Source organism: Echinops telfairi, unplaced genomic scaffold (assembly GCF_000313985.2).
Source record: "Echinops telfairi isolate 266 unplaced genomic scaffold, ASM31398v2 ScPeMD7_2291;HRSCAF=2852, whole genome shotgun sequence".
NCBI lineage: Eukaryota > Metazoa > Chordata > Mammalia > Afrosoricida > Tenrecidae > Echinops > Echinops telfairi.
The window spans coordinates 16750370-16775305 of record NW_022106189.1 but is presented as its reverse complement, the minus strand read 5'-3'; the positions used below and the strand labels follow the sequence as shown (position 1 = coordinate 16775305).

At 40.3% G+C, this 24936-nt stretch overlaps 1 protein-coding gene across 3 annotated transcripts in view; it reads right to left on the bottom strand.

The window, feature by feature from the left end:
• FTO (FTO alpha-ketoglutarate dependent dioxygenase) overlaps positions 1–24936 on the bottom strand; it is a 462074-nt gene that overhangs the window by 391117 nt on the left and 46021 nt on the right. The window lies entirely within an intron of this gene.

Below are 24936 nucleotides of genomic sequence, written 5' to 3'. Positions count from 1 at the left end.
CATACCACCTATCACGTCTCCTCTCACATGGCTGTCCAGAGGCCTGAGCAACCCTCTGGCTCACTGATTTCCTCCCTCCCTCCATCAATCAAGAGCTTCTAAAAATCTCACCTCCCAGACAAAGACTTTTTGGTTTAATGGAAGAGGAGAGGAAAGTAACTGATATTTATCAAGTGCTTCCCGCATTCTGAGTACGTAATGCTTAGATGTTTTAACAAACCTGACAAGTATATTATTATTAGATCCATTTTTAGAGACATGAATACTGAGTGATTTGCCAGAGATCAAACAGCAAGTAAAGTTGCAGAGAGAGAATTTCAGTCCACATCAACTGCCTCTCCAACCCCAATTCTTTTGATTCCATCTCACTGTGTCCTGAGATGATAACTGTGTGAGCTGTATGCTCCTTCATTAGAAACAACCGACCTGTTTAACAGTTCCTTTACTCCATACCTGCAGGTAAAATATCTATTATTGCCTTGACTTTACCAGTGACAAAAACTTCTCGCTCCAAATCACTCTAATCATGGGAACAAGCAATCTAGTCTTGAATTGCTCCATATGAAGAGGCTTGAAAAATTTGTGGAAGAGTGGAATTTAAAGATAATTGAAAGATAATTCACTGTTTGTGAATTTTCCCACAAACTCTGTTCATCAGAAAGACGTAAGCCCCTAAACCTAGATGACTCCTTTGAAAGGCCAACATATATGATCAGTCTGAGCTTCCTAATCAATGCCTAATGCAATTCTTTCTACCACCACTAACCAACAAAAAGAGAAGCAATATACTACAATACCTCCCAAAGAATCTGCATTTTATAAAGCTAAATCATAGGTAAAATTACATTTAAGAAAGCATATTATTTCTTGCCAGGCTTTCCTTCATCGGCAGCAATAACTATTTTTAATAATATTATATAATACCAGGAAATAAAAACAGGTTTATCACTATAAGAAAAACTGTACTTAACACTGATCAGGAGGGCAAAACAAATTGGCCTGGCACCATTTTTTTCAAACCCCTTTGCTATACTGGAAGGTATTAGACATCTCTGATTCTCAGATATCTTTTAGAGTAGCACTGACACTTCTTCCATCATGTTCATTTCCTATGTGGATCATTATGAAAGAAATGGACCACATGCCATTACCTGAGAAAGAGAAAAATAATTGCATACTTTTTGTTTGAAGGTGAGACCTATTACGCTATTCTGTTCTTTGCTATTCAAGTCTATACTTTCATAGAAAAGTGAGGGCTTTGAATCATGTTAAATCACGAGATGTTGATAAACAGTTTGTGGAAGCAAGTAACTATTTCCTCTTAAGCACAGAATAGTAGAAGACTTCATAAGGTTGCTGTCTACAAAAGGAGCCTTGCTTTTGTGAGAAGATACTGCAAACAACAACATAACCAAATCAATATTCTTCTTTCTTTCTTGATTTGATTCTTCTCTGTCTCTGTCTCAAAATCTCTGTCTCTGCCTCTGTCTCTTGCTTTTAAGATCATAGACTACTGAGCTGTGTGGCATCAGGTTCAACCCAAACGATAAAAACCACACACTCCTCCCCATGCTAGCACGCTCTATGGAGTAAATATTTCATGGCATTACCATCATTCACTCGATGCTTATATTGTCTGATCAAGCCTCTATTTCTGTCGGTTAGAGACCCTGGAGGATAGCGTTTTTTCATGTCTGCTGCTCAGTCACATAAAGCTCTTGCTTCTCAAAGGTTCTTCAAAGTTCAATAATTTATTAAACTCTGTGCTAGGCCTGGTAGCACTCACAGAAATGCATAACTACAGAATATGTGGAACTATTAAAGAGTTTCTTTAATAAAAAACAAAGTGACTTTAGAGAAAAGACAGTATTGTTACCTACGTGAGAGAATATTCTGATCATGTGAAGTTATCCTGCACAGAGGTGAGAGTTTAAAATAAACAGAAGTACTTGCTTATGGGTAACCATCACTAGGCCAGCCCACTGTGAAACAGGCTGTTCCACCAAAATCTGAAATCAGAAATTAAATCCCAGCTTTTCCCTTCCTCATTTATAATGCTCTCTCCTCTTTTGAAATGCAATTAAAAGTTTGAAATTTTAGTAAACTTCTTTGGAAGCTGTCTTTCAATGATATTTTGCAATAGCAATATCATTCTGAAATTTACTTGTCATACGTCTTCCTTCCTATTGATCTCTGAGCAATGAGCTAAGGGAACATTAAAATAAAATCACATCCAGCACATATAAAAGCAAAACAATATAAATTTGAATAATATATTCTTAACCAGAAAATATTTATTCAATGCAGATTCATCAGGAACACACACTAAGGAATACATGAGCAGACTAAGACATTTTCAAAGAGACCAAAAATCTGAATAGGTGACAAAGTACACTCCAAGTGCTCAGAATAGTAGAGTTTACTATTAAATTGGGCAGGAATCCAGTGCCACAGTATTTTAGAGAAGGTAGAAATAAATCAATTCAATGAAGTCTAAGAAAGAGGAAGTTATTTTCCACATAGTAAATATTATTTTCTTAGTTTAATTTGGTTTTCAAATAAATCTTAGAACAAGAAACTCTGATATCCAAATTAATAATTAACACAAAAAGTTAATTCATTATCAACATGGCAGATTCAAACTATGCATACACACACACACAAACACACACATATATATGAAGGGGGACCCGAAAAACTGGCAAAAAGCTCCACTGGGCAGAGCTTTCACAATACAAATTTTCCCCAGTAGTCAAGCAGAGAGCAACTTGCTCTGAGTTAGTGGCATCGCCTGGTCACAGTGAATTTTCTCGTGAAAGCAGTTTACTCAAATCATGTTTTTTGTGATGGCTTATATAAGAGGACAGCGTGCGGCTATGAAATTTTGTTTCCTGATTGGGAAAAATAATGTAGAAACTGTTGTGATGTTGAAGACAACTTACAAGGATAGTTCTACGGTTAAAATTCAAGTGCACACGTGATTTTCTCCTTTCAAAAAAGGTAAAATGTCAATTAATGATAAACCTCATTCTAGACATCCTTCAACTTCTTGAATGGACTTCATTCCACGAGATCAGACTGTTAGTCAAGCTTTCTATTTAGAGGTTCTGAAAAGATTACATAACAGTGTGTGACAAAAAAGATCTGATTTGTGGCACACGGGGTGGGGGGCGGTGTTGGACACTGGTTTTGCCACCACGATAATGCACCTAAACAAAAAACAGCATGCCTTTCTTGTCCCACGCAGCTTACTCACCTGACTTCACTCTGTTTGACTTCTTTTTGTTTCCATGAATGAAGAGGGACATGAAAGGGTAGTGATTTGAAACACAGAAAAGGTGAAGAGAAAAACAAGGGAAGTGCTGTGCTGTCTGCCATCCAAACAGATGTTTGAAAAATGTTTCCAAGCATGGAATCGCAGATTTGATAAATGTATTATGTGTAATGGAGAGTACTTTGAAGGTGATAAGGTTGTTTTGTAGAAAAATGTAAATACATAACTTGGGGTCAGGGGGAATTCCATTTTGGGGTGGGTACTCTCATACACACACACACACACACACACACACACACACACACACTTAGTCCCTTGCCAAAATCTCTCTGACGGAAAAAAAAAAATGGGTTTACTGGCTAAAGTGGTTATCCCAGGAGACTCTAGACCCCCACTATCCAGATTGACTGAGGGTAGATGCTACTTACCAACTCTTCAGACCTCTTTTTCTTCTCAGTGGGGCCATTTTTCAACCCTTGTGCTAGGTACTCACTATATTCTTTTGCTCTTGGAACTCGTGTCTTTTAGATTATTCACCTTGGATTGTTTATTTGGAAATTATGCCTAGTGGTGCAGTGGGTTAAACATTTGGCCACTTCAAGAGAGAAAGAAGAGGCAGTCTCTGTAAAGATTTACAGCCTCAGATACCTAAGGAGCAGTTCTACTCGGTGCTATAGGATCACTAGAAGTTGGAATAGCCGCCTCAGCAGCAGGTGTGTGTGGATTTTTATTGATTCTTTCTTTCCTGCTGTTTCAGTTCTCACTCTACAACTTCTGGAAATAGATGCTGGACCATTTAACAATGATACTTCCTTTTATTTAAAAAAATATATAGCTCACTTATTTCCCATTGTTTAGATTTTTTTGGTTCTACTTTCAGAGAAAATGTCTTCAACTTTATTTTCAAATAAAATGAAGTTGGTTAGGTTAGGTGTTGGGCTACTAACCACAAGGTCTGTGGTTCAAACCTACCATCCATTCAGCAGGAAAAGATAAATCTGTCTGCTCATGTAAAGATGTACCGTCTAGGTGCAGGGGCAGTAAATTATTTAATGTGGCTTGCCACTAACAACCTGTCCCTGCATGGGCCTGGTAAGAAGGTAGGGGAAGCTGCTGATTGGATTCATCTGTGAGTCACTGTGAACAGGATTCCCTGCAGTGGTAACATATTGTGTATAAAATGAGGCCTGAGAAGCAGTAGGCGGGATCTCGTTATCAGTAAGAGCCAGGAGTGCAAGTCATCTCTCAACCCCAGATCAATGTGCAGTGAACCTCCTGGATCCAGATGCCAACACAATCATCGGAAGAGGAGCAGCAGAACTAGGAGTCAGAGTATGGACCGTGATGGACTTCCCATCCCACGGTGCAGGTAAAGATGAGTGCTTTTGTGCAGAGTGGGATTTCTCTCAGCACTGAATTGGAGAAGTTAGACTTGCTAATCTACGGAAGTGGAGCTGAAAGCCTTCAGGTTGAGGCTTACAGCAGAGTGCTAGACCCCTCAGGGCATTTATTAGCAGGCTTGAAACTTTGTAACACTTTCTGGTAAAAAAGTACCCTGAGCATTTCTCACATACATTACAACTTGTTAACTTCCTTAATAAACCCTTTAATCGTCAATTTTGTCTGTTTCTTTGTAGACATTGCAAAGGATATCAGAACCCAGAAAGGTAAAATAGTGGACATTAAGACAAATCACCCTAAATAGGGTGACTATGAATCAGAATCAATTCATGGCAGTGGATTTGGCTTGGTTTTTCATTTTGTTTCTGTTTCCTGTGTGGGTAGTATCATCCTTCATCTTTCTATGACTATTACTATCGTTTCTTTATTTTGAAGTTTTGAAATGATCTGCTCTCCCTGCTGTACAGTTTCTCTGGGTTCCTTTTCTTCTTTTGGTTGCTTTGTATTCTGACACCCCCTTTGAAGGCCTTTCTCAAATGTTTGATCCTTACCTACCCACTTACATGTTTTCTTGCGGTAGGTAATATGTATCTGGCTCGGAGCTCTATGTGTAAACACTAAATTTTCCAACAGGAAGATCTTACTAAAAGGTGCTTTTTCTTTAAATATCCCTAAAGTCAACCTGTACATTTTCTTTGGGCTTCTCAGCTTTCCTGAAAGAATCTTCCTGTCTGGTTACAGTGGTTAGGCAACATCTCTAAATAGCAGAGATCACACAAAGTTGCTTCCAGCTTTTAGATATGGTATGTTGGGACCATGTAAGTTTCAAATTTCAATGCGTAAATAGTTCTTTCATATCAAGAGTTTTCAAGAAAAATCCACATTTTTAGCTTCTTTTGTAACACCAGAAAATCTGCAGACACTGGGCTCCCTTCGCAGACTGAAGCTGAGTGACAGCTGGGTCATGTTGAGAGTACATATTACTTAGTTCACCACTGGCACCACCTAGTCCTTATTGTCTGTCCCAACCAGAGACTAGAGTTTCAGCTTTCAATAAGCACTTTATACCTATCTGGTCCCTTTAGGGAGACAAACGTTGGGACTTCTGATGTACAATGATATACAACTACAGAAAACAGAAAACCCCCTGCCACAGAGTCAATTGTGACCTACAGAGGGTTTCCGAGGCTATAAATCTTCCTGGGAGCAGACAGTCTCATCTTTCTCCCATGGAGCAGCTGATGGGTTTGACCAGTTGACCTTGCAGTTAGCAGTCCAGCATTTACCAGACAGTGCCACCTGGCCTCCTTAAAAAGGAAAAGGCATTTGTAAAATATATTGTGACTTTCTTTATTTTTCATTACCCTGGGGAAAAAGTTGAATGATCTAATAAAGCAATTAGATCAGATAAGCTACATCCTAAAACTGTGCAACATGAGATGACTATAATTTTTATCTCTCACATAATGAAGAGCATTCCAGCATCTCAGTACCTGACCATAACGAGCTCTTCCCAAAGGGCTTTTATGCCAAAAGCCTAGATTTCGGTGACATAAGATGCCATGTGGGGAGAAGAATGAACGAGAAACATAGAGCCACTGAGAGAACGAGAGCAATTGCGATTTGCCCTTTGCATTTCCACACTGAAAGGAAATTCCCAAGAATAACATTTTTCCATCAAAGGGCTGACAAATTGAGACACTTTACTAGGTTTCAGATGGATCCAGTTCTGAAATCATAGACTTATAAAAACCCCAAACACTCTTTTCATAGATAATATACTTGGATGTATATATATAAGATGTTTGGAGATAAATGATGATAGCTAGATAGATGATACCTAGATAGCTAGCTAGCTAGCTAGATAGATAGATAAGATACATAAATGGCATGGCCAAGCTTAGCAAATGCATAAAGGAAATTCCTGGAAGTTTCCAAAGACCGTTTATATGTCTACAAATGATCTTTAAAAACACAAAATGATCAGCCATTAAAACTATTCCATGACATCACCTTTTTACCAGTTGAAAACACAGGCTTTATTCCGTTTCAGGCTTAGAAGTCATCTCGGTGACTCTTAGCTATATACCTGTTAGACAAAAACAACAATGCTACAAAACTTGCTTTCAGATGAACAGCCCTGTCATTTATGCCTTAAATGTTTATCTCCTTTGGTCACAATTTTATTGTAGTTAAACAGCAACTAGTGTGTGACCCAAAGCCATTCAATGCTCCGAGGACACAAAGAGCACACTGTTCCATTTTCCAGCTGAATGGGCTTCTACTCGTGTGAACAAAAGACAAGATCCAGCTATTCTTCCAATTAAAAACCCAGAAACAGCAAAGAAAAACAGTGCACAGAAAACTGCTCTCTTGGTTCACTTTACAAATGTTAATGAAGGGCGCCGACCAAAGATTTGATTTTTTTTCTCTTTCAAAAGTTTTTTTTTTATTATGAAAAAAAGTTACTAAGAAGTGTACAAGAACAAGAACATATTTGGAAAGTGCTATATGTGACATACACAATGACAATTAAGAAAAGCTATGTGTTTAAATATGTAGCTATGTATACATATATGTCTAGAGGCAGGTCTGGTAGATATATAATCATTTGTCAATTTGAACCATTGTATTTAAATTTCTTTCTTATACACATATGTGTGTGTGTGTCCATGAATTTGTTTCTCTAGTCTACCCTGACTAACACAACAGGTATATATGTGTATATGAGGGGAGGGGGGAGGCCTTCAAAAAGTTCATGTGGGGAAATGGAATTAAAAGAATACAAAATTTTTCCACCTATTTTTTGAAGCCCCCTTGTACATGTGTGTACGTCTAGATTTATGTACAATGCATATGTGTATACATAAACATGCATAAGTATTTTTATATACATACATGTATGCGTACATGTTGCTGGGTTCTCAAGGCTGAGGACTGATGGGGCAACGTGGTCAACTGGCATAACGCCATTCGTATGGCCTACATCCTCCTATGGCAAGAGCGCCCAGGTAAGACATGTGATCAGTCTCTATTCAGGACACAGGAGAAAGAAGGAAACCAAAGACTTCAGAGAAGAAACAAGCCTCCTGGGAGTGATACGTCACGCGAACCATACCCAGGTACAACTACCAAGTGTTCTCAGCCACGGTAGATCCTGAAAGAACAGAAATGTAGAAAAGAACCCAAACTCATAAAAACTCCAGTCTTATTGGACTTACTAAACCTAGGGAACGGGCCCTTTTCCCCAAGACTAGTCCCCTAAGATACACTTGAAACTTTTCGGCCAAACTACTGCTGGCGGTCGGTCACCTTTCAGCTAAATATCAGAATGGCCCATAAAAAAAAAATATATCACCTGTGAGTATTGTGCTCCCTTAAAAATCATCTGTAGACCAGTCAGCACTCACTCTAACTAAAGCAAAAATTAAAAGATAAGCAGGGAGGGAAACTAGATTATTGGAAAGGGAAATAATAAGAAGGCTGATATATTATGAAAAATTTAACCGATGTCCCTGAACAATCTACATAAAAGCTGGCAAGGGGGAACCTAATTTGCTATGTAAACTTTCACTGAAAATGCAATAAAACATTATATTTGAAAAAAAGCAAGAAAGCAATACTGCCTTGCTGACATGGCTGCTACTTGCCAGTTGAGGCCCACATACAGTTTTCACTACCAAAATACAATTACACATCTCAGTATCTCTTTTAAAGGGCTACGTTAACAATTTTCAACCCACCATAGATGATAACACACACAAAACAGCCCTAGTAGCACAGTGGTTAAACAATATGTCAGTGGTTCAAACCGACCAGGCACTCCACCAGGAGAAGGATGTGAATGTTTGCTTCCATAAAGATGCACAGCCTCATAAAATGGACAGCCTACAGGGGAGTTCTATCCTGTACTATAGGGTCATTAATAGATAGTATAGTGCATAGATAATACAGACAACATTAGTGGAAAGGCTCCCACATAGAAACATTCTAGTCGGCAACCAATGAACCAAAACATATGAAGAGTCATAGCATGCAAGGAGACCAAAATCACTGGAGGCTTAGCATTTTTAACTTGAACCCTCAAAAACATCCTAAAGGCTCTAAGAAAACAATAAAGTTGACTCTTTAAGACTCTCTTATAATCTAAACTAATTAATAATCAAAAATGATAAACTGCCGCCAACACTGGACCTGATTCCCTAACACTTTGGGCAGTGGCTCTCAACCTTCCTAATGCCATGACCCTTTAACACAGTTCCTCATGTGTGGTAACCCCCCCCAACCATAAAATTATTTTCGCTGCTACTTCCTAACAGGAATTTTGCTACTGTTATGAATTGGGTGACCTCTGTGAAAAGGTCGTTCAACCCCCAAAGGGATCCCGACCCACAGGTTGAGAACCACATCGAGAGACCATGACGGCCAGCCCTAGGTTTTGTTTTCCTAAATGAGCTATGTTCCGTCCTCATCTTCTTGCTAATCTAGCTCATATATGTCTTTCATATTAATACAAGTACATGTCTCATGTCTTGATTTCTTAAATAAATCAGTACATGTGCTTTTCTACGTTTCTTTTATTCTGTCGGAGCTGAAAGAAAAAGGGATGAAGAATCTTGTTTCAATTCTGAGATCAATACTTAACATGGGACAAGGAAACCCCAAACTCACTGCCCTCAAGTCAATTCGGACTCTTGGCAGCCCTAGAGGGCAGGGTAGAACTGCCCCGGGGGTTCCGAGACTGCAACTCTACAGGAGTAGAAAACCTCACCCTTTCTCTACAGAGCAGCTGGTGGCTGCAAACCTCATGATTAGCAGCCTGATGCGTAGCCCACTAAGTCTACAGGTCTCCGCAATATTTAAAATGGTAGAATGAAATCCCAGGGCTTGGAATTCAGTTCATCATCTACAATGTATAGAAATGGTATATTGTCTAGGATTTGATTTGGCTTCAAGGGACAAAAAGCCCAAGATAAACCGGTTGGAAGAATGGCTCATGACTCTCAATGCTAGAGAATCAAACCCCTTCCAATTCTTGACTTTCCTGCCCCAAAGGTTTGGTTTTTATTTTAAAACTCTAAAAGCGGCATTTATCTTCCAAATGACAAGCTAATACGAAGAGCCTTAAAAAAGAAAAAATATCAAAGGGCACATGCTAACTTTCTTTTAGGTCCACTCCTGGATGTACAATGGCATGATCCTCTTAGTCACACGGGCACACCTAGCTGCACTGGAGGCCAAGGAAGGCGGTTGCATATCCTTCAAAGTCCAGGATAGAAAGAAGTCAGAAAAGATTTCGGAGTTAACACAGACATCTCTAGCACAATGTTTCCAGATCTTATCTCCATGGAAACGATGTCGAAAACAAGTCCTCTTCAGAGTAAGAAACTTGTCAATGCTCCGTGCAGAAGAGTTGTAGAAATATATGGCCTTGACAATAGAGCCCTGGAACTACTCCCTACACTCTCTCAAGCACTCCTCAATGATCTGGATCAGATCGTCGAACGTTCTCAGGGTTTCTCTGCCTCTGGAGTAAGTGTCCCCATGTCTCCTGCAACCCTGGGGGGGGGGGACTGTGCTCTGGGTCACATCACTGTCTCAAGCTCCTTGACCTTGTAGCCCAATCACCTTCCATCACTAAAGGGGGGAGGCTTTTCACATCCACGGGGCAAATATCACATAAGTGACATCTGGCTGATACCCAAAGGTGACAAGGATGGGAGCAGGATAAATAAAGAATAAGGCAGAAGCCAGTTGGGACAGCCTTTCATTACAGCCCTTTCAAGAGCAATTAATCTTGGTCATACTCAGTCAGTGAAAAATAATTACTTCTTCTAACACATGTTGTACATACAACTAGCACTTGTAATAGGTCGGCCCTTTTACCTAGGAAAGACATGACTTCTGGCTTGCCTATAGTCATCTGAAATACTCTTTGTACAGTTTGTTCTAGCACAAGTTACTTTCCAGCCTTGTATGGTGTGCTTTTCTCTAATATTAATGTCAAATGGATGAATCAGCATCAGCAATAACACTGTCACACAATTGGTAAATCATAGAATTTCCTTAAAGCATAAAGACTATTAGAACTATGAAGGGGCTGTGATAAGTCGATGGGAAAATTCCAAAGCTTTTTCCATAAATTAAAAGGACTTCAAAACTGAAAGATGCTATGCTTTCAAAGGGATTCTATAGATTAATGGTGAATTACGCACTGAATGATGCATAGCTCGACAAACAACAGTCCATTAATATACTTCAACAATGAAATTTCGGGGGGTAATTGCTGTGTGATTAGGTTTGGGGTCAATGAGGGTTGGCAAGGATCTTCGTAGCTTGGCAGTAAGGCCTTCCCCATAAGGAGAGGATGACAGGTAGGTGAGGTCTAGTTGATACCCATTTAAAAAAAATAAAAAGATGCTATAGAGAACACACACCTCCTTTTCTTCCTGCTTGCCTGGATCCTATGTCCGGCTTCTTGGGACCTGCTGATCCTGGGAGTTGTCAGTGGCCTGCCAGGTTGCCTGTTGACCTTGGATCCTCTCCACTCTGCCTCCATCAGCCTGCGGTTTTCCAGCTTCCTAGTTCATTGTTCCAGAAGCTCTGTGAGTTGGGAAGGGCATTCCAGCTAGCATCTAACTCATGGACTGGGTTGGACTGGGCTTGCCTGCTCCATGGCTATGTGTTCTGCTTTCTTGACATAAATTCCTTTCTTGAATATAAGTTTCTTTTGTACCTATATGAGTGGCATTGGTTTTGTTTCTCTAGAAAAGCCAGTGTAACACGATTGCTAAAATATTTGAAATCTTATCTGTCATCATTATAATCAGTGGAAGTAACACATCTTTCAATAAGCAAGGAGCCTTCCAAAACAGCATTAAAAGAAGAGAAGTACAAAATAATGGACTGTGAATTCTAAATTGTGGGTTCAGGTCCAGAATAAGTACTGGAGTAATCTTAGGGAGACTCCCAAACTCTATTGGCCTCTATGGGCCTTAGGTGTACTCTGGAAAGGTTTGGCTCCAAAGTCCCATGGTCCTCGACAGCTTTAATAGTACAAATGAATAGGGTAATGTCCTTAAAAATAAGCAAAGTAATAACCATTAACCATCTAAACCTACAACATTCATAAATAGGGCCTGGCCAAGAGAAGGATTACAAAAGGATTCACTAAAGTCATGAACACCCTCAAACGTTCTTCTCCAATGTCACACACAAAATTATAAAAATTAAACACAGACATCAGTTGCATGAAGCAACTAAAAACAAAACAAAACCAAAAAACCCTCATTGTCACTGAGTCTGTTCTGATTCATAGTGACCACCTAGGACAGAAGAGAACTAGCTAAGCGGGTTTCTGAGATGGTAAATCTTTATGGGAATAGAAAGCTTCACCTTTTTCCACCGAACAATTTGATGGTTTCAGACGTTAGCAGCCCAACACATAACTGACTACACCATCAGGGCTAAGGTGCCCTATGATATGAAAGGAGAAGCTATATCAAAGTAGCTCCTGGATGTGGGTCAGCAGGTAGCAAGCAGCCAGGGACATGAAGAAAAGTGGAATTCCTTTCAATGAAAACACTGCATCTGTAAGCAGTCAGATCTCTTGCAGCAAAAATGATAGCACGTAAATTCTGGCTTTGCGCGATAGCAGAGAGCTATGGATGTAGGGGGAAAGGGGCTCTTTTTACAGCCCCACATTTTGCAGCTGAGGCTATGGCGAGATTTAGCTCTGTGAGCTCTCTTTCAAAGGCATCCACAGTACTGGGCACCGTGTCAAACAGTGAAACAAATGGCTCGCCTCTGAGAATGGCAGTCTAAGCGAAGGTGGGTGCAGGCTGCAGGTTCTTTAATAATTAGGAAAGACACAAACCAAAAGTGGCACCAGATCCTAAAAAGCAGGCGTTATAGCCAAATAAAGGGAATCTGGGGGCCAGGGCAGGGATCACAGAAAGTATTTTGAAAGTTACATGAAGTCAATGTTATAAAATAAGCCACACAGATGCAAAACTTGGAAGACTTGTTTCTGTTACAGCAACAACACAAAGTGTACGTTCCTAGAAGGGCAGCTGTAAATTTCACAATATTTTCTTACTTTGTTCATGCTTATCAGATTTGTTCAAATAAATATTCACATTTCCCCCACCAAAGATAAATAAATAAATAAAGGCCTCAATGAAGACTTCATAGGAACAGAGTCACATCTGATTCTGCGGATTTAACTTCCATACCCTTTATGCCTTGGTAGGGATGGGCTTACTTTCATTCTAACTATAAACTTAATTTTTCAGTTCACAGATGACATTAAAATAATTGTGGGCAGTCTAATATTATCCCTTGCAAGCCACATTTCTGCTCTGCAGAAACACTGCTACCATACAGCTGGGTTAAAGGACAGTGTTAAAATTACTGTAGAACCACAAATTGCTGCATAATTAGTGGTTGGGAGTGGGAGGAATGGATGAGTCCCAAAACAAATTATTCGACATAGAATGAAAAGGGGTATGAACAGATACAAGACTGTTTGCTGAACTAGAGATTAGAAATCAGTTTTAAATTTTTTAAAATAATATTTGAATATTAACTCCCCTCTATATTTTTCAGGACTATTTCCTGAAAATTGATTTATATTCAGATTCCTTTTGGCCCACCTACTTCACTTACATGAATGTACAGATACCTACATGTATGCTAATATGTGCCTGCTAACCAAAATATGACAGTTTATCCCCCAAAAATCTAGCATTGCAAAAAACTGGCTCTCTCCCATTAGTCAACATGCATTTCCCCCCTTCTCAGAGAAGTACTTAGAGCTAAAATTTTCAAGCAAACAACTATTTATATACAAAAATTTCCCCAAAATACTAACACAAGCACTCTACCCCTTGTTTTGTAAATTTAAGCAGCTGGAAGACTGTTTCTTATTAGTAAACAACACTCACAGGTTACATGTTTATTATTTGATTTAATATTTCTCCTACTAACAGGGATTTAGGTAATTTCTTACATTTTGCCACTATTAATAATGCCATTGTGGTGACGTGAAATTGCTTGCTGTGGCTCTTCCACCCACTGTCTTTGTAAATCCAATCCAGTGGCTGGCTGGGGCCAGATGAATAAGGTGTTGAAGACTCTAACTCAGGGATTGGTCAGTTATGCCATTGTGCTGGGTATAAAACTGTCATCTCAGAAGCAGGTACATAGGAATCTCGAGCCTATCAGAAGGAAGAGCCACTAGTGGAGCACCTGAAGTTGTGGAGGCACCAGAGGCACCTGAGGTCTCGGCACTGAGTCTCTGAGGCAGAACAGAGGAGCTGTTTTCTTTCTTTCTTTTTTTTTAATCACAATGGTCCTTACTAGGTTCATTTATCTTGAAATGCTGGGCAACTGCAGTTGCAGACCTTAGACTATTTAAGTCATGAAACAGAGCGGTAGCATTCTCAGCCTCTGTATTACATTAACTGAATGTCTTTGGGGAGGAGGCTGGTGTGCTGAGTGGGGGTATGCTTTGGGCAGACACCAGTACTAAAGGAGTTTTGTAACCCTGGCCAAGAAGTGCAGAGGCCAAGGGACCATGTAGCTGAGAGGTAGAGAGGCTGAGGATTAGAGAGTGATATTCCAGCAGGCTGCAAAAAGGCACTGCTTTAGATACAAGGGTTGCATACTTGATTCTGACTCATAGTAACCTGTTAACATCCCTAAGAAACCTCCATAATCATGAGTCTTGTCTGTGAATATCATGTGGCCATTTATAACAGATTACCGAATCCATAGGAAGGATGAGGATAAATAGAGTCCAAAAAGGGTAAAGGAGGTTGGAGGATGGATCACTGCTGGGTGACTGCTGCCCCATAGGAATTATCCTGGAGCAGATGTAGCATCCGATTTGCTTTCTCCTTTGTGTAGCCAGAAAAGCTCAGATGTGGCCCTCATACCAGTTCCTCAATCAAGATTAATATTCTTGTAAATATGTCCTTGTGCACATGTGTCAGTACAGAATAAATTCATGCAAGTAGAATAGTCAATCAAGGGGAATTTAAATATAATTTTGTTTCCAGATAAAATATAAGAGGATGTATAATCGGCAGCATCACTACAAAATGAATAATCCATTGCATACTTATTTTTGCTAACATGTTTATTGAAATAAATTTATATCACATAATTAAAATGCATAATTCAAGCATTTTTAGTATCTTCACAGCATTCGAGCATCACCATAATCTTAGTTTGGAAGCTTTTCATCTCTCCAAAGTAAAATCCTGAGCCCATTAACTCCTTGCTCCCACCCTACCCTCCTGTACAGCTGACCCTTGAACAACATGGGGGTAAGGAGTGGAGACCCAGAGACACAGGTGAAAATTCACATAGAAATTTTGACTCTTCAAAAACTATCCTAGTCTACTGTTGACCAGAAGATGTATATGGGTAACATAAGCAGTAGATTCGCACCTATTTTGTATATTATATGTATTACATATTGCCCTCATATAAAAGCTGCAGATTAAACACAAAATAAAAAGGTGTGTCACAAAAAAAACACACACAAACTATTTGTGCTTACTGTTGCAGCTACAGCGCCAGCATCTGAATTTCCTTTTTTATTTTTCCAATGGTCCTTAATCCCACTGCCATCAAGTCAATCCTGACTCATAATGACCCCCTGGGGGTTTCCGAGACTGTAACTATTTACAGGAGTAGAAAGCCCAGTCTTTCTCCAGTGGAGCTACTGGTGGTTTTGAATTGCTGACCATGCGGATCAGAGCCCAATATATAAGCACCGCACCACCAGGACTCCCAATGGTCCTTAAGCGGGATTCCTTTATCTTGAAACAGCAAACAACCACAGCACAGACCTCAAACTATGCAACTCAATTCAACTTTTTTATATAACATCACGATTTTCCTCTGCTTCTTAGGAGCACTTCCAGCATCACTAATGGCTTCTTGTATATGGGTGCCAAGGCATTATTTAAGGCTTACTGACTTGCACTAAGCATGAAAAACCCCAGAGCCAGAGGGTTATAAGAGATCACTTCTAACTGCAAAACATAATTAAAGGACAAACTATTCACACAGAGAGAATTAACATCACATGGCTTCAAAAAATTTTTTTAACCCAGGCATAGTGTACCCACACAGTTCACAGTTCAAACTCACTTGAAAGGTCAACTTTATGCATACGTGTACACAAGCAACACACACACACAAACATATGAGGGTGCTTCAAATCTTCATAGAAAAGTTCTATCCTTTCATTCCATTTTCCCATGAACTTTTTGAAGCTTCCATTGGAGCCCTAGTGCTGTAGTGGTTACACATTGGGCTGCAATACACAAGGTTAGCGGTTCAAAACCACCAGCCTCTCCAAAGAAAAAAGACAGAGCTTCCCACTCTTGTAAAGAGTTACAGTCTGGGAAATTCATAGGGGAATTTCTGCCCTGTCCTATAGGGTCACTATGAGTCAGCATGACTCGATGGCAGTGAGTTTTGTTTTTCTCCAACTCATATTTTAATGACAGTGATACATTTTTATAATAGGATGTAGAGATTTAATTTCTGAAAAGATCTAGATATTAAATATTTCAGGTCAGCATCTTGTGAGCCTCAAACAGCCCCTACAGAAAATATTTTTCTTCCCTTAATTTGTTTGTTTATAAATCTTTAAAATATCTAAGAACCATTCTCAGTCCACGGCCATATAAAAGCATGCCACTGCATACTGGGCCCTGGGACCAGTTTTCCAGTCCTTGGAATAAAGGATAAGCAGAGAAAGAAATGATAGGTTCACAATCTTACCACCTAAACATGCTAGAGGCAATTGAAAATTCATTAATGAGTCACACTAGGCAGTAACTCAACTCTGGCCCTTCTTACTAATTATTCTCTTATTTACACAATTCTATTTATATCAATGCTATTTCTTCCCCAGCTCCCTCGATAAAGAAGAAAGAATACTGTTTTCTGCCTCTATATTAGGCCTAAGGAGCCCTAGAGGCATTGCAGGATAAGCAATAGGGTGCTAGCCAAAAAGTTCAACTGTTCAAACCTACCAGCCACTCTGCCGGAGAAAAATTAGAACTACTGGCTCCTATAGCGATTTAGTCACACAAATGCTATACAAGGATACTATGAGTTGGAATCACCTTGATGGTAGTAGGTTGAGTTTGGTTTATATTAATTATACTTTTCCACTCCCAATTAAAATTATATCCTGGAAGATAGGCGAAATCTTGTTGAAGAGGAACCCTGGTAACATAATTATTAAGTGTTGGCTGATAACCACGAGGTCAGAAGTTGGAAACCGCCAGCTGTTTCACAAGAGAGAGGCAAGGCATTCTATTTCATACCGAGCAAACCATGAGGGCAGATCTACCCTGACCTATACAGTGGGCATGAGTCAGAACTGATGATAACAGTGAGTTTTGAGTTTAGGTTTGGAGGTAAAGTGTTAGGCTAGGTTTTCTAGAGAAACCAAAAATGATACACACACACACACACATGAAACAACAGAGCTGGCCACTGGCCCACGTTCTAAGAATCCAAATGCAGGATCCAGGCTAGCAAGGAGAAAAGACTTCTTCATGGTGTCTATTTATGTAAACCATGTAGGTCACACCCCCAAGGAAGTATCATCAGGCTGTGACCTGAGTACGGATTTGCACTCCACCCTAATCTTCCCACCACTGCTTGGGTGCTCCCAGGATTTCCATGATGGGCTTGTTCACGTTGTTCGGTCACATCATGAGGAAGGCCTCAACTGCCAAACTACTGAGAATCCTGGCCCAGTCAAGTGGACACAAAGCCTATCACATTCACACACACACACACACACACACACACACACACACACACACACACACACACACAATTTCTCCTGTACTAGCCCTTCTGTATCATGAGATTAATCTGGGCTACACGATAGTAACAAACAAACCTCAAAAGCTTAGGGGCTAACTACAATAAAGTATTTTCTTACTCCAATTACCTGTTCAGTGTGAGTCAATGTGGGAGCAGGGCTCTGGTCTACAATTTCTTAATAGAGCCAGTCTAATGGACACCGCACTATCTGGAACACATGGTCTTGCAGCAGGAAGGAAGAAAGCATACAAAAGGCATACAAGCTCTTACATACCCTGACCAGGAAAACAAACCCATCACTTTCACACCCATCTCACTGGCTATAACTAATTATATGAACTCACCTAAGTACAAGGAAGCTGGGAATTGTGATCTTCCGTCATAAAGAGAAAGAGGAAAAGCACATGTGGTAAACACTAGGAAGTGAAGAGAAGACACCAAAGTACATATAGGGCAGCAGAAATCCTCCTACCAAGGCTAGGTGAACCTCACTGATGTCAGAGTTATGGAGTATCCAATAAGATGTAGGGTATAAAGACGTAATTCACATAATCCACGTTTACCATCCAATGACTTTTAGACCCTTGGCTTTTTCATCATTCTTAGACCTGCCTGGCGCAGCCACGTTCATACCATATTCCTGACCTTAGTGCAGCAGAAACAAACGTTACTTACCCAGTCTCTAGGATTGTATCATAAAGTTTATCCTGTTAATAGTTCCAAGAGTAATCAAATTTTAGGCTTATCTAAACTAATATAAAGGAGTCCTGGTACTCGGCTACTAGAAGGTTGATGTTCCAAATCCATCAGCCAAGGAGATGTTGCAGTTTGCTTCTAAAAATATTTACAATCTTGGAAACTTCTACTTTGTCCAACTGAGTTCGCACCAACTTCATGGCAATGAGTTAAAGCAATCCCAACTCAACAGTTAATATGCATTGATATGTCAATTCTCCCTGAGAACATGGTGAGAAAATGGTAACTGATCATTTTGACAAAAAGACTTCAACATCCTCCTCCAGGACCCCATGTTTCTCCTGTATCCCCTCTACCCACGTTGCGGCCCTATCACTCATGTCTTATGTCTGCCGCCCCACAACGCCTACCTCACTCAGCAAGCTATTCAATGCACACGTCTTTATTTGAATGAAACAATGAAGTCACTGAATCAATGAAATCAGTGTTACGGAATCTGGCTATCAGCATTGCCTCTTCATATTAGCTTGCCAAGGCTAAAACGATGGACAGAGAGGCCGCATATTGCCCAGAAAAATTGGAAAAGTATGTGGAGTGGGAAGCCAAGTTGGGCTTTGGCTCACAATGCCCCAAGGACACTGACAAATAGCCCAATAATAACCCATCTGAGTCTCAGAAGTCACTCCCTGGAGCTGCTCTATAAAAGCCAAAGGGAATTATTCATTAGCAAGTGTGAATAACACTATATACCACCAGCAGATTGTGTTTGGCTTTGCTGAATTATTCATTAATATTTGTGAGAAATGTACAATACAGAGGGTGTTAAGGCAATCCACGATTTTGGGCAATGTGTATTTTCCTTTAAAAAGGAAAAGGGGGCGGGGATCACCTCAGAGCTATAGTTCTTATATTTAAGACCACTTATAAATCTGGCTAAACAAGTAACTGAACAAGAGAAAGTCAAATAAGAAAGGAATATCGGAGATCTGATTTCATATTCATCACTATACTGACAGGCAGTAGACTGAACCAATGTTTGTTTACCTGTCCCCATCTTGTCTTTTTTAGATGCTGTATGGTCAAAGACAGTAGGAGTTCTACAATGAGATTCATACGTGAAAGAGGGGGGGTGGGGGGGAAGACCTCCTTTGAGTCCTGTCACAGAGCAGATGCAAATTTAATTACTGTGCATTAAGCTTCCCATCTTGTCTAGGTGTCCTTGGAAAGCAACTGTAAACAAGAAGCACTTGGCAATCAGATGTCAGGAGCTCATTTTATCTGCTACGAAATATGTCACAAATCACTGGCAAGAAGTGAGTCAGGGATTGGAACAAAGGGAAGGAGCTGACACTGTTAGAGGCAGATCTTGGGGGTGTGCCTGTTAGTGCAGGGAACTGCTCCCACCCCCAGCTCCCACGTCCTAGAGAAGGTGCCCCCTGCCTGACAAGACTCTCTCATCTCACATTTGTTATACATTTTCCTATGGTCTGCAGAAATCACCACCACACTGGGTGTCAAATGGAGAGATACTAAGCACAATTAAATTATTCCAAACTAAAGAAAACCTAGCATGAAATGATTTACTTTTGTGAAGTCAATTGGAAAAATTGGAAAATGAATGCACAGAATCTACATTCAGGGAAAAGAGAAAGGATTTGCTAGTGTCAAAGAAAACCCTCAGCCTAGTTGCCTTCCGATCTTTTTAGTGTGCCTCTAATTGAAAAAGAAGAATGTTCCATTCTATGAAGCTCCAGGTCGGATCCTGAGCTGTCAAATGCCCCGCAGTTTCTACGATAATGGGTGCAGCATGTGTCGGCAAGTGAAAGGAAGTGATCCCTGAGTGTACACGGTTTGTAATTCTGCAAAGAGCCTGTAGCCTTCCTGAAGGGAGCCCACATCCAGGGGACGTGCCTCGCTTGGAAAGACAGCTGCCGAAAAAGAACTCTGCACTCGCAACTCGCCCATGGTTCCAGGAGTCCTTTCTGCTGAACTACCAGACTTTTAAACACAGTCCGGACTTTTAAACACTGACTTAGGTCAAGGACTCCTCATCCCAACAATGAATTCACAATTGCCAACTTGGAAGAGGGTGGGGTTGGGAGAGGAATCTGAAAGTAAACAAGTTCTATTAAATTTGGCAAATTATTTCTCTAAACTTCTTATTTCCTCATCTCTAAAAATGGGTGTGTGTGGGGGGGGAGCAGTGGTGGGTGTAAAACATGAAAAAAATAATAATTCATAAATTATCATGGGTGTGTAAGGGCAGGGGGATGGGGGAGGGTGAAAATGAGCTTACACCAATTAGAAAGAAAATGTTTTGAAAATGATGATGGCAACATATGTATATAAAGGTGCTTGACACAATGGATGGATGGATGGATTGCGACAAGAGCTGTAAGAGCCCCCAATAAAATGATTTTTTTAAATGAAAAGTTTTTGTATTATAAAACATAATACAAGATGTATGGATTGTGGTAAGAGTTGTATGATCCCCCAATAAAATGATTTTAAAATAAAATAAAAATAAAACATAATACAAGAAAGTTGCAGCCAGTATCATTATACCAAAGAACAAGTAAATTAATACTAACTGTAACACAAGCATTTCCATATTAATTGAATGTATTACACTTGTACCTAAAATTCTCTGTAAGCATGCTATAATTACTTTATTACATAGCTTGTCTTGAGGAGCATACAAGTTATTTTTCCTTACATTCCTACTTTCATAAATGAGAGAGCAACATTGAAAGCCCCAGAGAGGTGGTCTATTACTTCACTATCAGCCAGCAAGGAGATGAGGAATGGAAGTGGAGCGTGAAGGGCAAGAATAAGGCAACTGAAATCAGCAGACGTATGGCCCATCCATTTTGCAATGTCCTTGCTGTTTAATCTTCCCTGATAGTCATTTTTAGGTTCCTTCTAAAAGTGTGGCATGGGCCAATGAAAGAGCCAAAATGAGACACCTAGTGGCTAAGCAAGTTTTCTCAGACTGTAATTACGTAGCAAATAACCTTAGCTGTATAATCCAAGGGGGGGGGGGGAAGGAGTTGACAATGTGAGGTTTCTATTTAAAAACAGTAGGCTGTAGAAGTATAAAAGAAATGAGACATATTAAATGCAGCTGCATTTTAACCCCTAGCCCAACCAAACTATAATTCAATGCTTCTACAAGCATAAAAAGGCAAAGAGAACAATGTAGAAGTTCTCAGATTTTAATTCTTTAGACTAAACAAAAAGAACTCAACAGAAATTACTGGTAAATACCAAAAAGAAGTACTGCTGAGTGGATTCTGATTGAGAGAGACCATACTGGAAGCCTCATGGGGTTTCCGAGGCTGTAAATGCTTCTGAAATCAGGTCGCATCATCTTTCTCCCTCAGAGTGGATGTTGGCTCAAACCTGACCTTCTCAGTTACACCTTCCAATGCTTAAACCAATGTGCCACCTGGGCTCCTTTTACTGGTAAGTATATCATTCGATTAAAAAAAAGATGGGGGGAGCAGATAACAAAAGCACCGAGGATAATCCTGTTGCTTAAAACACAGAGATATACTCCAAGAAATGCACAGGGGCCAACAACAGAAACAACCATGGAGGCATGAAGATTAGAGCGAGGGGCCATAAGAACCGTGATCGCTTCTCGAAAAGGTCTGGAAACTCCTCCTGCGGGCTCTGAGGCCATGGGACTGTCATAGCTACTCCATGTCGCTCGTCGGCAAGCAAGCAGTCACAGACAACCAAATGACCAGGGTTGTGTTCCAATAAAGCTATATTTATGGACATTACATTTTGAATCTCATAAAATTTTAACATGTCATGAAATATTATTTTCTTTTTACTTTTTCCCCAACCATTTTAAAATGTGAAGACATTCTTAGCTTAGAGGGTACACAAAAGTAGACACCATGTAGGATTTGGCCCATAAGTCACAGTTTCCTGGCCTGTGAGGGACCTAAACGAGCTCTCTGGTGGCACTGCAGTTAAGTGCTCAAGTGCAAACCACAAGGTTGGTAGTTCAAACCCACTAGCCATTCCATGGGGGAGAAAGATGTGGCAGTCTCCTAGCGCCAAGACTTATAGCCATGGAAGCCATAAAGGACGATTCTATTCTGTCTTATAGGGTCACTATCAACCAGACTGTGAAAAACAGCTCATGACATAGATGGATTTGGAGAACATTAAACTTAGTGAACTGAGTCAATCACAAAAGGACATATAGTGTATGAGACCATTTTTATAAAATAGAAAATCAAGATAAATGTTTTATCATACCAAAAGAAACTGACTTGGATGATTACCAGGGTGGCAGGGAAAAGGAAGCATGAGACTAGAGGGGAGACAGGTGTTACCTAGTGTAAGGATTAAGATAATATTCCATAAGAGGAAGAAGAGAATTTAAAATGGGGGCGGGATGACATGCCAACTATTGGTAGCTTTAAGTTGTTTACATTGTTGAATACAAAAACGATCAGTTGAAATGTAAACCCTCACTTAATTCACAAGAAAAATTTTAAATAAAAAGATTTACAGTTCGGGGGAATAAAAGAAGAAAAAAGTCCAGGGAAGATGTAATAATGACCAAGCCAACGGTCATAAGAGAGAGCATATTGACTGGCCCTAAATGGTTCTCCAAAGTGGGCAGACAATGTCGTTATTTGAAAGCAAGCACCTCTCCATGCTACGTGTACATTAGAATTTTAATCTCTTTAGGAAATAAAATTTTTACTTTTTTCACTTAGTAGAAATATAACATGGAAGTATCTCGTTGCTGCCACCTGTGTGTTAGGTTCTGTGTCAACTTGGCTGAGCTAGGGTTCCCACTAGTTGGGCACTACTCCTCCATGATGTGATCTAACGTGATCAACTCTCTGATGGGATCTAACACAATATAACCAACTCTGTGAGCACCAGCAGTTGTGGGAAAGTGAAACCCCCCTGATTAGGTCACATCCTTAACGGAAGACTCCTTAGAGGTGTGGCCTGCTCCTTTGTAAGCAGTCTCCACGGGAAAGCTTGATGCTTCTGCTGGACCTGGAGCCTGCAGCTGGTTCCTTGATCTACCACCATATTGCCTCACCATCTCAGAATCTACCAGTGGACTGCCGACCTTGTGGTCATTGGATTCTGCATCCGCCAGCCTGTGGTCTTCCTGTTTCATCTTCTTGCCTCCTGATTTGTCAGCCCCCACAGCTACCTGCGTCAGGAGAAGCCTCTAGTTTACCATCTGACCCATGGACTTAACCAGGACTGGACTGCCTCCGTCTACAATTGTGTGTGCCATTGCTACACACGTAACACAGATAAGTGGACTGGTTTTGCTTCTCTAGAGAACCTAGCCCACCACACCATCAAAGCAGCCCCCACGTGCAGTGACCAACAAACAACAGAACGTGTCCTGTCCTGCACCATCTTCACAGTGCTCCAGCCCACTGTTGCAGCACCTGCCCGAAACCTACAGGGCTCATATTCATTATCCAAACCTGACGCAGTGCCGCCGAATCAATTGCAACTCATAGTGACCCTATAGAGCCGAGGAGAAAACTGCTTCTTTGGGTTTTTATGGGTATAAACCTTTACAGAGCAGAAAACAGCACCTTTCTCCTGCAGAGTAGCTACAGGGTGCAAACAAGGACCTTGCAGTTCTCAGCCCAATGAGGAAACCCACTATGCCACCGGGGTGCCCGCATTCACTTTATCAGAAAACATTCTGTGGTGCTCCTCAGGATTTTCTTTCTTTTTTTTTTTTTTTCAAGTTACAACCAGCTATTTATTTATTTATTTATTTGTTTGTTTGTTTAATCGTTTTATTAGGGATTCATACAACTCTTATCACAATCTATACATACATCAATTGTGTAAAGCGCATTTGTACATTCATTGCCCTCATCATTCTCAAAACATTTCCTCTCCACTTAAGTCCCTGGCATCCTCATTTTTCCCCTCCCTCCCTGCTCCCCCTTCCCTCATGAACCCTTGATAATTTATAAATTATTATTTTGTCATATCTTGCCCTGTCCGACGTCTAATCCTGAGGATTTTCACGGCCTAATTTTCAGAAGTGGGTCACCAAGCCTTTCTTCCTAGCCTGCTTTAGTCTGGACGCTCTGTTGAATCCTGTCTACCATGGGTAACCCTGCTGATAAAAGCAATATTGGCCTCTAGTATCACAGCAACAGATAGGTTAACACAGTACAACAAATTGAAAGATAGGAGGTGGGACATGATATAATTTCCTGAAAAACTGTAACTTTCAGTTTTCATCAATTTATATTTAAAATTCTTCAGGACTACCAAACGGATCATCAGAATAAGTAAAAAAGCATTGTTACATGGGCTCCAGTCCATTTTGCACAGGTTTATTCCAAATAACATGTATTCAGCATTCCTCTGCCTCCAGTGGATGGCTGCAGACAAGTTGTCTCAACACACTTTTCCTACTCTAACTGGATGCCTTCCAAAAGTGGGGCGGGGAGGGCGGGTGATAATCCAAACAGTGGCTTCACAGGGCATCTGCTGGCTCAGTTCAATTCAGACAGAGAGATGGACTTAGAGGGTTTTAGCAACTGGTTTTTGGAATTTCACGTGGTAATCTTGATAGATCTTCTCAAAGGACACGGAATGATCACTGGGGCTTAGTTTTAAAAGAAAATGGAAAACTGCACTGGTGAGACAAAGGCCAGGAAAGTTGCAAGGAGGAA